Source organism: Rosa rugosa, chromosome 1, assembly GCF_958449725.1.
Source record: "Rosa rugosa chromosome 1, drRosRugo1.1, whole genome shotgun sequence".
NCBI classification, from domain to species: domain Eukaryota; kingdom Viridiplantae; phylum Streptophyta; class Magnoliopsida; order Rosales; family Rosaceae; genus Rosa; species Rosa rugosa.
In genome coordinates, this window is record NC_084820.1 from 23,591,797 (window position 1) to 23,601,845 (window position 10,049).

The window sequence follows — 10,049 nt, forward strand, 5'->3', positions numbered from 1 at the left end:
GCTCGAAATATATATTTAGAGGCTAAATAAAGCCTACTATGGAATATGAAAAGTCAACTTTAGCATATTTTCCTACTTCGGCTAGGAAAAACCGAGCTAGACAAGGAAGGAGGGGTGGCAGACTAACCAAATGAAATCTAAATGTGCTGAAACTTTCCAGATCCATTCTAGACAGCCCAAGGATCATTTTCTTATGAAGAGTGCAAGAGCTTTTTTTGAGTGGAAGGCCTTCAAACAATCAGCCCAATTTTCTACAGAAGCAAAACTGGAAAACTGGACCTGTAAGAGGTCCAGCAGCATTTTCGGCCCAACCACATGGAATAAAAATCTGAAACTTTGTCAGGATGATCTACACTCATAGTGGAACATTTCATATGAAGAAGTCGAAGGCATATAATGACGTCTTGTTGGAGAAATAATTGAAGGAATAAAGGGGCAGAAACTGACCTAAAACCAGCTCAATATTCACATGTTCATGTTTCCTACCCACATGAAGAAAGCTAGATGCTTTTCTCTTTTTCCTTGGATATATTTTTCTTCTACAATCTCTTTAATAGATCATCACCACTTCCATGTTGCTGCACCTTCATGCTTTGCTTTCATTCCATCTTTTCTCTATCTTTTCCATATTTTACAAGTGAACTTAGATCTACTTTCATTATTTTTCTTCCACTCATCATTTCACTCTTCTTTTTCTTCCCTATATAAACACCTTCTCCTCTCATTCTAAGACACACATTCACATTCAACAACAACATCTCTAAGATGATCTAAGTTCTCTCTAGAGCAAACCTCTCTAAGAGCAACTCCTCTCCCTCTCTTTCTCTTTCTCTTACCGGTGATCACACTCCTAGTCCTAGTCTTCTCAGAAGCCGACTTTCAGTTCCACCAAACCCTCTGTCAACGTGCTTCGGTCCTAGTCTCCTCGGGAGCCGACGGTAGTGCCGCGACCACAACGGTTACAGAACCAGCCAAGCAAGGGTAACGCCCTAGCAACCCAGCCAAGCTAAAGTCACGCTTTAGCAAGATCTCAACATTTCCCGGTGATTTCGCTCTGCTCAATCTGCAATATTGAGTATCGACTTGTGAACAAGAAGAAACTTCAGCAAAGTCCTCACCACGAGGCACAAAGAATCCCACGACGAGGTTGGTGCTCTCCTCGTCTACAATCGCTTGAAAAGAAGTCAGGTCAAGGGACATCCCCGACGACCGCACCCGAACGGTGCTGGCACGCCCGCGCAAGAAAAGAGACTGTTGACCAGCTGCAGCAAAATTGGAGCCAAACAATTCTTACTAAGGTTTTGGGTTTCAATATTGATTTGGGGCTTTATGATAAAAATGGAAATTTGAAATTAGGGTTTCTGAGCTTCATTGTTGTTCTGGGTTTATGAGTCTCATTGGGGCATCACTCACCCCTAAGATGGTTGAGGCTTTGGTCTGCATGAGTGACTGGCTAAAGGGAGGAGGCTTTGATGCATACAAGGAGCCCACCAAAGATGAGATGGAGTTGTACGCTGTGTTGGAAAAACTTGAAATTGGTAAGTTCAAAAACTGGAAAAACTTTCAGATTTATTGCATTTTGTTAACGTTGTTTCGAATTCTAACTTTCGATGTAATTTACTATTTTGTTGCTTTCTGTTGGGATTGTTGAATACTTGGATAGATCCAGACGAAGGGAATTCTGATGATGAAGATTGAAGAATGGAGGCCGAAGCAATTTTCCGGCATGTAATGTTTTAGACTTTCAGTTTGTTATTTCCTGTTTGGTTTTATGTATGAAACTATGAACTATGAAGTTTGATGGTGTGTATCGTGTTGAACTGCACTTTGCCTTGTTGGTTTTAATTTCAGCAGTTTGAAGTTTGAACTTTGGAGAATTGATGTTTTCATGAAGTGTTGAACTGTTGATTGTTGAACTGCAGTTTCACTTGCAGTTCAACACTTTGGATTTTGGAACTTTGAATTGCACTTTCATGAATGTTTTTTTTAGAAGAATTGATGTTTGAGTCTTTTTAGCAGTTTGCAGTTTGGATGTTTTTAGACTTTGGAGTTTTGCAGCTATGAACTTTTGATTTTTGGATGATGTATTGAGCAGTTTAGGCATGGCTTTAGGGCCTCAAATGCTGATTAAACAAGGTCTTATTAATGGGCCTAAAAAATTCGGTAACCGGCACGCACCGAACCGCATTTCGGTGTAACCGAAAAATGCGGTACAGCCTGAAGAAACTAGGTTGCGGTTCCAAAAAAGGCAAACCGCAAAATACGGTGCGGATGCGGTTTGGGCCTCAAACCGGGCCGAACCGCACCGCGCCCACCCCTAGCATATATAGCCCTTATCATGTGGACACGTGTCGCACATGGAGTGAGCAGACTTAATTGAACTCTTAACATGCTTAATTAGACTAACAACTAATTAACAGAATGAACTAATTAACCACGTGCCAAACACATGCACGAGACTGACTTCTCCCAGTTAATTAGGATACCATTTCTAAGCTATTTTCGTAACAGAAGCTACCTCTCTGGTCGAAGCTCCGGTCGGACCACCGGCGAGAAATGCAGCTCTTGAACCTGGGTGCCCAAATCAGATTTCTTTTTTTTTTTTTTTTTTTTAAGTAACGGGACAGAAGGAAAGAAAATAAATTTTGAATGTCTATTGGGGGGCAATATATGTTTTGAATTGATGTAGTTACCTCATTTTTTTCTTTAATCAAAGTTTTATTTGTCTAATCTTAGAAAGATTAGTTCCCATTCCGGCTACCGAAAGTTCTATTAGGGGGCAATAGACGTGTATTGGGGAGCAATAGACGTCTATTGCCACTCTATTGGGGGGCAATAGACGTCTATTGGGGGGCAATAGAGGTCTCCTCTATTCCCCCTCTATTGGAGGGCAATAGAGGTTTTCAGAAAAATCCGGTGGGCGGCGGCCGGTGACCAGAATCCGGTGAAAGTTGGGCAGAATTCGGTGAAAGTTGGCCGGAATCCGGTGACCGGATTCCGGCGGCCGGTGACCAGCTCCGGCGAAGTCTCCTATGGTTTCTCTCTCTTCCATTTTCTCTCTCTCTCTAAGTAACAAAGGGGTGAAGGGTAAAATGGTATTAAAAAAAAAATTAAAAACAAGCATCCTCCAGGAAATCTCCTCTACAAAGTCCGGTTGCATAAACTTGGTTGGATGAGTTTTCGGCATAGGAGGAATTGTAAAAGCCATAGACATTGCCGTTGGTGGAAACTAGTGTGGAGAGAAGGGTGTCTAAATTTGTTTGGTAGGTACTATTAGCGGTGTATTTACCTTTTCCATTGGAACATGAATAGGCTGAAAACGATGGCTGAGGAAGGGATTGAGTGACCGCGAGTAACAGAATATGAGAACAGAAGAATAGAGTTGCTGAGGAAACCATTGTCATGGTGGGATTGCGTTGTTAAAGCGATGAAGGAAAACTATGAAGCTCTAAATATGAATCAAGCTCTAAACATGTTACTCGGTCTGTCCAGCTAGCCAAATCGATCAAGATTAACCTCATAAAACAAGTAAACTTTGTTCCAAAATGTTGATGGAGACGGGATTCACGGGACTACGAACAGACGAGTAGTGAGGTATTTTTCAAGACAAGATCTTTGGGAAGAAAAGAAAACGAAGGATAATCCATGGATTGAAATTGTAGTGTTTTTGTGGAACGATGACTTTCTTTTGTACGTTCTTCCTTTTCTTTGCCATAAGTTCGTGGTTTCTGTGCTAATGCATAATCTTGGTCCAGAACCCTGTAAATGAAGGAAAGTAGGAAACTTCTAAAAGAAAAGGCTAACGCTTGTCATAAAAAAAAAAAAAAGCTAAGGAAACGAAGCTTCTTCAAATTTTGATTTGTTATTAAATCAAATTGTAAAATATACCATACTGTGCTGTTTATAAGAGCTACTTTTTGAAACTGAAAGAGGGAGACGAAGCCAAGACCTTCATAATAGAAACACAACATACAACTAGCTAAAGAAAATGAAATTGAGGAAGAACTAAACCGTCACTATTATAATTCGAAATAACAAAAGGAGGAGCCAAATCCCATCAAACTGAACTAGTTAAAGTGGTACCAAAAAAGTTGATAAACAAATGAGAGCCACTGCAAAACCAATTTAAAGCAACAGAATAGCAGCCGACTTTGCCCTCTTTTTTTATTAATGTCTATACCAAAGGTCTATTTAAGCACGTATCTAGACAATAAATGAATGAATCGCCCTGTTCAGTACCAAAGTGAATCAAACGGATGGATGCTAATTAAATTACATTATGATCGAAAAAGTGTTGTTATATCGATCAATCTTCAAGCTCTAGCGAGGATTTACTTCAGTGATTAATGAAGCATCATCATTTTCGGTTACTTCGAGAGAGTCAAAGTTTCTCCTAGATCCGACGCTACTATAGATTAAAAATGCTGGTTTTAAGGGTGCTGGGAGACTGAGAGAGTAGCTATTCAACATGAGGATAACTGAAGCCATGGTTGGTTTATCAGCTAGATTTTCTTGCACACATAACAGTCCAATGTGTACGCATCTCATTATTTCAGTCCTTGAACCATTCTTCAATGTGGGATCTGTCACATTTGAAGGTTTCCCTTCCTTCCAGCTTTTCCATGCCTGCATTGATTTGTGCATTATATATAAAGTCAGAGACGGAATTTTCTTGCTCGTCACCAAAACTATATATGTATCATTTCACTTACATAACTTGGAAGAGTCTCCACATTCTCTCCATGAGGAAAGAAAACTTTACATAGCTCGGAAGAGTCCACATTCTCTCCATGAGGAAAGAAAACTTTACATAGCTCGGAAGAGTCCACATTCTCTCCATGAGGAAAGAAAACTTTACATAGCTTGGAAGAGTCTCCACATTCTCTCAATGAGCAAAGCAACTATTTTTCTGTCCACTTATTATCTCCAAATTCAACACGCCAAAACTATAGACATCAGATTGAACAGAAAAATGTCCATGCATCACATATTCGGGAGGCATATATCTGCTGCATTTGAGCAACCAAAATGCGTTTCCTAGGAAGTTAAAGTCAGATTAACCATTTCGCATAACCCAGATTTCAATCTCACAGAACCTGTCCCCTCTAAGAATGATCCAACTCACCACTAAAGTTTTGATAGCCAAATTTTGTACATTCTGTACCAGCCAACAAAACTTTGTTCATTCAATAAAAATTGTGAAGACATCCATATGAAGTCACTCTAAATTCAAGACACATGGTGGCAACTAGTGAACTAATTGTGAACTGCATTGTAGCAATATAACATCCTTCTTGAAATCTAGATCAGTATATAACTACTGAATATCACTCAAAATTTAAGACAATCCCAAAACTAGTTTTGAAAACCCCAAAATCATAAATTACCAATCAACTCACACTCCCAGGACCCATATTTCAATTAGAAAATAAGTTAAGAAGGGAATAACTAAAACTAAATCGAACCAACCTTCATTGGTCTGGGCATTGGTGACCACAAGGTCGAAATCAGTACGCCTTCTCCTTCCATTCTCTTGTAGAGCAATAATCTGCAAATTCATCAATTCTTCATCAAATTGATGAATTAGCAAGATTCCAAAATTCCTCATTTTCAGCATCTGAAGACGAATCTGAAAAAATTTCAATCCATGTTCATCATATTCAAGAACAGAGAAAGAAATTTTGTAGGAAGATTGTTTCTTTCTGTGGAATTTATATGTTTTGTGTGAGATGTAGGAAGAGAGAGGCGAGAAGGAAAGACGGTGTAATAGGATTGAGAAACCGTGTAACCTTTGAAACCTGAAGGAAGAGTCTGTTCCGACAAAGTAAAATTCATGGATGTACCAGGAGCCACTTTCCACGGATCGGAGTAAAAGGAGTAGAGAGAGTGAGACTTTTGGAAGAGAATAGTGGGAGCTTGCTGGCGAAGCAGATAGGATTAGATAAATCTCAAACACAATCGACAAACAGACGCACTCTTTCTCAGACCCCCCAATTTTTGTGTCTATTCGCAGCACCAGCTAGCCGAGTGATTTTTTTTTAAAAAAATTTCTATAAATTTCAACTCTCTAGTTTTACGACTCTCGTTCTACATCAATTTTCTGCTCTCTGTTTTACAAATCTTGTTACAAAGCTAAAGATCGAGTAGATCTTTTAGATATGACTCACATATAATTTACAATTTTGTGGGTTTTGTGTGATTGCTGCTAAATGGGTATGATTTAAATGTATATATGCAATGGAATTCATTCGAGTTTCTTGATGAGATGGAGATCGTAAAATACACAATCTGAATATACATGAATTGTTAAACTTTATGTTTTTGAATAAGATAGTTGGGTATCCTAATTCTTAGGAAGTCAGCTTGTTTACCAAGTCTTTAGGAGTGAAGTTGAGTAGGAGTCTTGTTTTGATTTACTTCCTTAATTTGTGTAAAAGCTGTTCCAAGTGCAGTCTATATGTGTAATTGAAACAGAGGAAATAAGATGGGCTTTTGAGTCGAATTGCTCAGTAAGCTTTCAGTTACAATTCTCTCTTGCTTTTGACATGAATTGCTCTTAAACCCTAGAGTTGAAATTGGAAATTGAAACTTTTCTAGTATGAAAGTGTTGAATGTTGAAAATTTTGCTGAATGAGTTCGTTTATGACAACAGGTTATTTGATAAAAGAAGACATGAATTCTGGGCATGCTAGTTCCGGAGACGGAAGATTGAACATGCTAGGTTGCAGGTTTATAATGCAGCAACAACAATCTTTTGCACGAAGTGATGGTGTATTTTCTTGGGACGCAACTTTGATCTTAAGTGCATCTTTTCGATTTAGTTTATACAATGAATTGATATTTTCTGCTGTTTCTGTGATGGAAAGTTTTTATGAGTTATGACCAACATTCTTTCTGTTTATCTTTTGTTGCAGGTTTATAATGCAGCAACAACAATCTTTTGCACGAAGATTTGGTGTATTTTCAGTGAGCCTGGTACGCAGCACATGGAAGGTCTCTTGAAACACATCTATGAGCTGTACACTGATTATGTCCTGAAGAACCCCTTCTATGAGATGGAGATGCCTATCCGGTGCGAGCTCTTTGATATGAACCCAACACAGGCAATACAAAAGGATCGTGTTGCCTTGTTGGCCCGATAATCTGCATATAGACATGTATCTTACCAACTTGTTGCTTGATCTATGTTTCTTTAGATGTATACCTTCTGAGCAATCTCATCTTACATTCATGTGAGATACATGTTGTTTGACTTGAGCTGACTATAACTTCAATGTTCAGTACTGGGTTTGTGAAGAATGGCTATATCTTCTTATGTTAATGTTCATTGTTTTCAGAAGTTTTGTTCTTCTAATTTATCTCTGAAGATCAATAACCCATTTGTGAGGACTGAGGACCAACTTGATTGATCTGGAAGAATAGTAGAAAATAAGAATTCAATATGTTTGGAATGCTTCAATAATATTCACCCCCAAGAATAGGGTTTATAAAGTGATACAAGAGTAATCCTAATAGGAAAAGATCTCCTACAATTATACAGAGAGACGTAATCTATATGTACAAGGAAAGTAAATATTTACACAATATTCTACACTCCCCCTCAAGTTGGTGCGTAGATGTCAATCATGCCCAACTTGTCAATCGAGTTGTCAAACACTTTCCTTGACACTCCTTTCGTAAGAACATCTGCTAATTGATCTTCTGTATACACAAAAGGAAAACGAATAATTTTCCTGTCCAGATTTTCCTTAATGAAATGTCGATCTACTTCCACATGCTTAGTTCGGTCATGCTGAACAGGATTGTGAGCAATTTCAATAGCAGATGTGCTATCACAATGCAAATCCATAGGTTTCTTGAGTTTAACACCCAAATCTTTCAACACATTACGAATCCACAACATCTCACACACTCCGTGTGCCATACCTCGAAACTCAGCTTCAGCACTTGACCTAGCAACAACCTTCTGTTTCTTGCTGCGCCAAGTCACCAGATTTCCTCCAATAAATGTAAAATACCCAGATGTAGACCGTCTGTCTGTCTTATTACCAGCCCAATCTGCATCCGTGTACCCTACAACTTCCAATTCACCCTTTTTTTCAAACAACAAACCTCTTCCAGGTGCCATCTTAAGATACCTCAAAATACGATACACTGCATCCATATGCTCTTCACTAGGACAATGCATAAACTGACTAACCACACTCACAGCATAAGCAATATCAGGTCTAGTATGAGAAAGATAAATAAGTCTCCCTACTAGACGTTGGTACCTTCCTTTATCAGTTGGAACTTGATCCGGACAGATGGCAAGGTGGTGGTTCATCTCGATCGGTGTCTCAATAGGGTTGCAGTCAAGCATCCCGGTTTCAGCTAACAAATCAAGTACATACTTTCGTTGGGACAACGAAATCCCTTTCTTAGACCTCGCAACTTCAATTCCAAGAAAGTACTTTAATTGCCCAAGATCCTTCATCTCGAACTCCTTAGAAAGATACTTCTGTAGAGCCTCCATCTCTTTTATGTCATCCCCTGTGACAATCATATCATCAACATATACTATCAGAGCGGTAACCTTACCCTGACTACGCTTGATGAACAAAGTGTGATCCGAGTTGCTTTGTCTATATCCAAACGTCCTCATGGACTTGGAAAACCTCCCAAACCAAGCTCTCGGAGACTGCTTCAGACCATAAAGAGACTTCTTCAACTTACAAACCTTGCCAGTATCATAAGGCAAATTTTTAACTCCTGGCGGCATGTCCATATACACTTCTTCCTCCAAGTTACCATTGAGGAAAGCATTCTTCACATCAAACTGACGTAGAGGCCAATCTTTAGTTGCTGCAAGTGAAATCAAGATTCGAACAGTATTGATCTTTGCTACCGGGGCAAACGTCTCTTCATAATCAATTCCGTAGCGCTGAGTGTAACCTTTGGCAACTAATCTGGCTTTGTACCTGTCAATGCTTCCATCAGCTTTAAGTTTTACTGTAAACACCCATCGGCATCCAACAGTCTGTTTTCCAGCTGGCATAGTCACAATATCCCAAGTCGAGTTTTTCTGCAAGGCTTCTAGTTCTTCATTCATTGCTTGAGTCCACTTGGGGTCTGCCAAAGCATCCTGTACACTACTAGGAATAGATACAGTGGATAATTGATCAACAACAAGTGCATGTGACCCAGACAACCTATGGTTAGACATGTAATTTGCTATAGGATACTTAGCTTTGGTTTTGATGTCTGGTTCATATTGTTTCTTAGGAATACCCTTAGTAACCCTCTGTGATTTCCTAGGTTCAATATTACCTACTCCAGATGATTCATTTGAAATTAAAGGTACCTGAGAAGGAACACTCGCAGCGGATTCTTCAGTTGACGATGTAGAGAGGGGGAAAAACTCTGATAGATGAGGACTCTGAATTATATTTTGTTCATTGGGTGCATCACTGCCAGACTGGTCAATGAGGAATTCATTAGTTTGTGATGTAGGGTCACTTTCAAGACCACTTTGGGGCTGCACAGTAGCATTTTGGCGTAGACTTGTAGCATCAGCACTATTCACCTTGTCAAATTTTCGGCTAGAGCCACATGATCGGCTGGAGGAGTCTAAAAATTGTCCATCGATTTGTCCTCCTTCCATGACTCCACCGTCCTCACCTAGGGGCCCCACGGGTCCACCTCCATATTCTTTTTCCATCAATCCACGTTTTTTCCTTTGTCCACCTCCATCTTCTTTTTTTCTTTGTCCACCTCCAACTTCTTTATCTCCCATCAATCCACTTTTCCCTCCTGAGGACCCCACGGTCAGTTCACCACATTCATATTCTTTTTCTTTTTCCTTTCTTGCTCTTTCTTGTTCGTTTCCTGCGCCAACTTCTTCTTTTTCTTCTCTTTCTTTTTCTTTTTCGTTTCCTGCGCCAACTTCTTCTCTTTCTTTTTCTTTTTCTTTTTCTTTTTCGTTTTCGTTTTCGTTTGGGGAGTTCCCAATTCCAAATTTCGACTCCAAAGCTTCTAATTCTTCGAATTCTTCAAATGCAAATAAATCC

General features: G+C 39.4%; 1 long non-coding RNA gene across 1 annotated transcript; it reads right to left on the reverse strand.

The window, feature by feature from the left end:
* Positions 1-4,289: 4,289 nt before the first annotated feature.
* LOC133724721 (uncharacterized) lies at positions 4,290-5,909 on the reverse strand. The gene is made up of 3 exons (XR_009853965.1): positions 5,790-5,909; positions 4,713-5,629; positions 4,290-4,626 (listed from the first exon to the last, which is right to left on the reverse strand). It is a non-coding gene; the product is annotated as an uncharacterized LOC133724721 (long non-coding RNA).
* Positions 5,910-10,049: the final 4,140 nt, after the last annotated feature.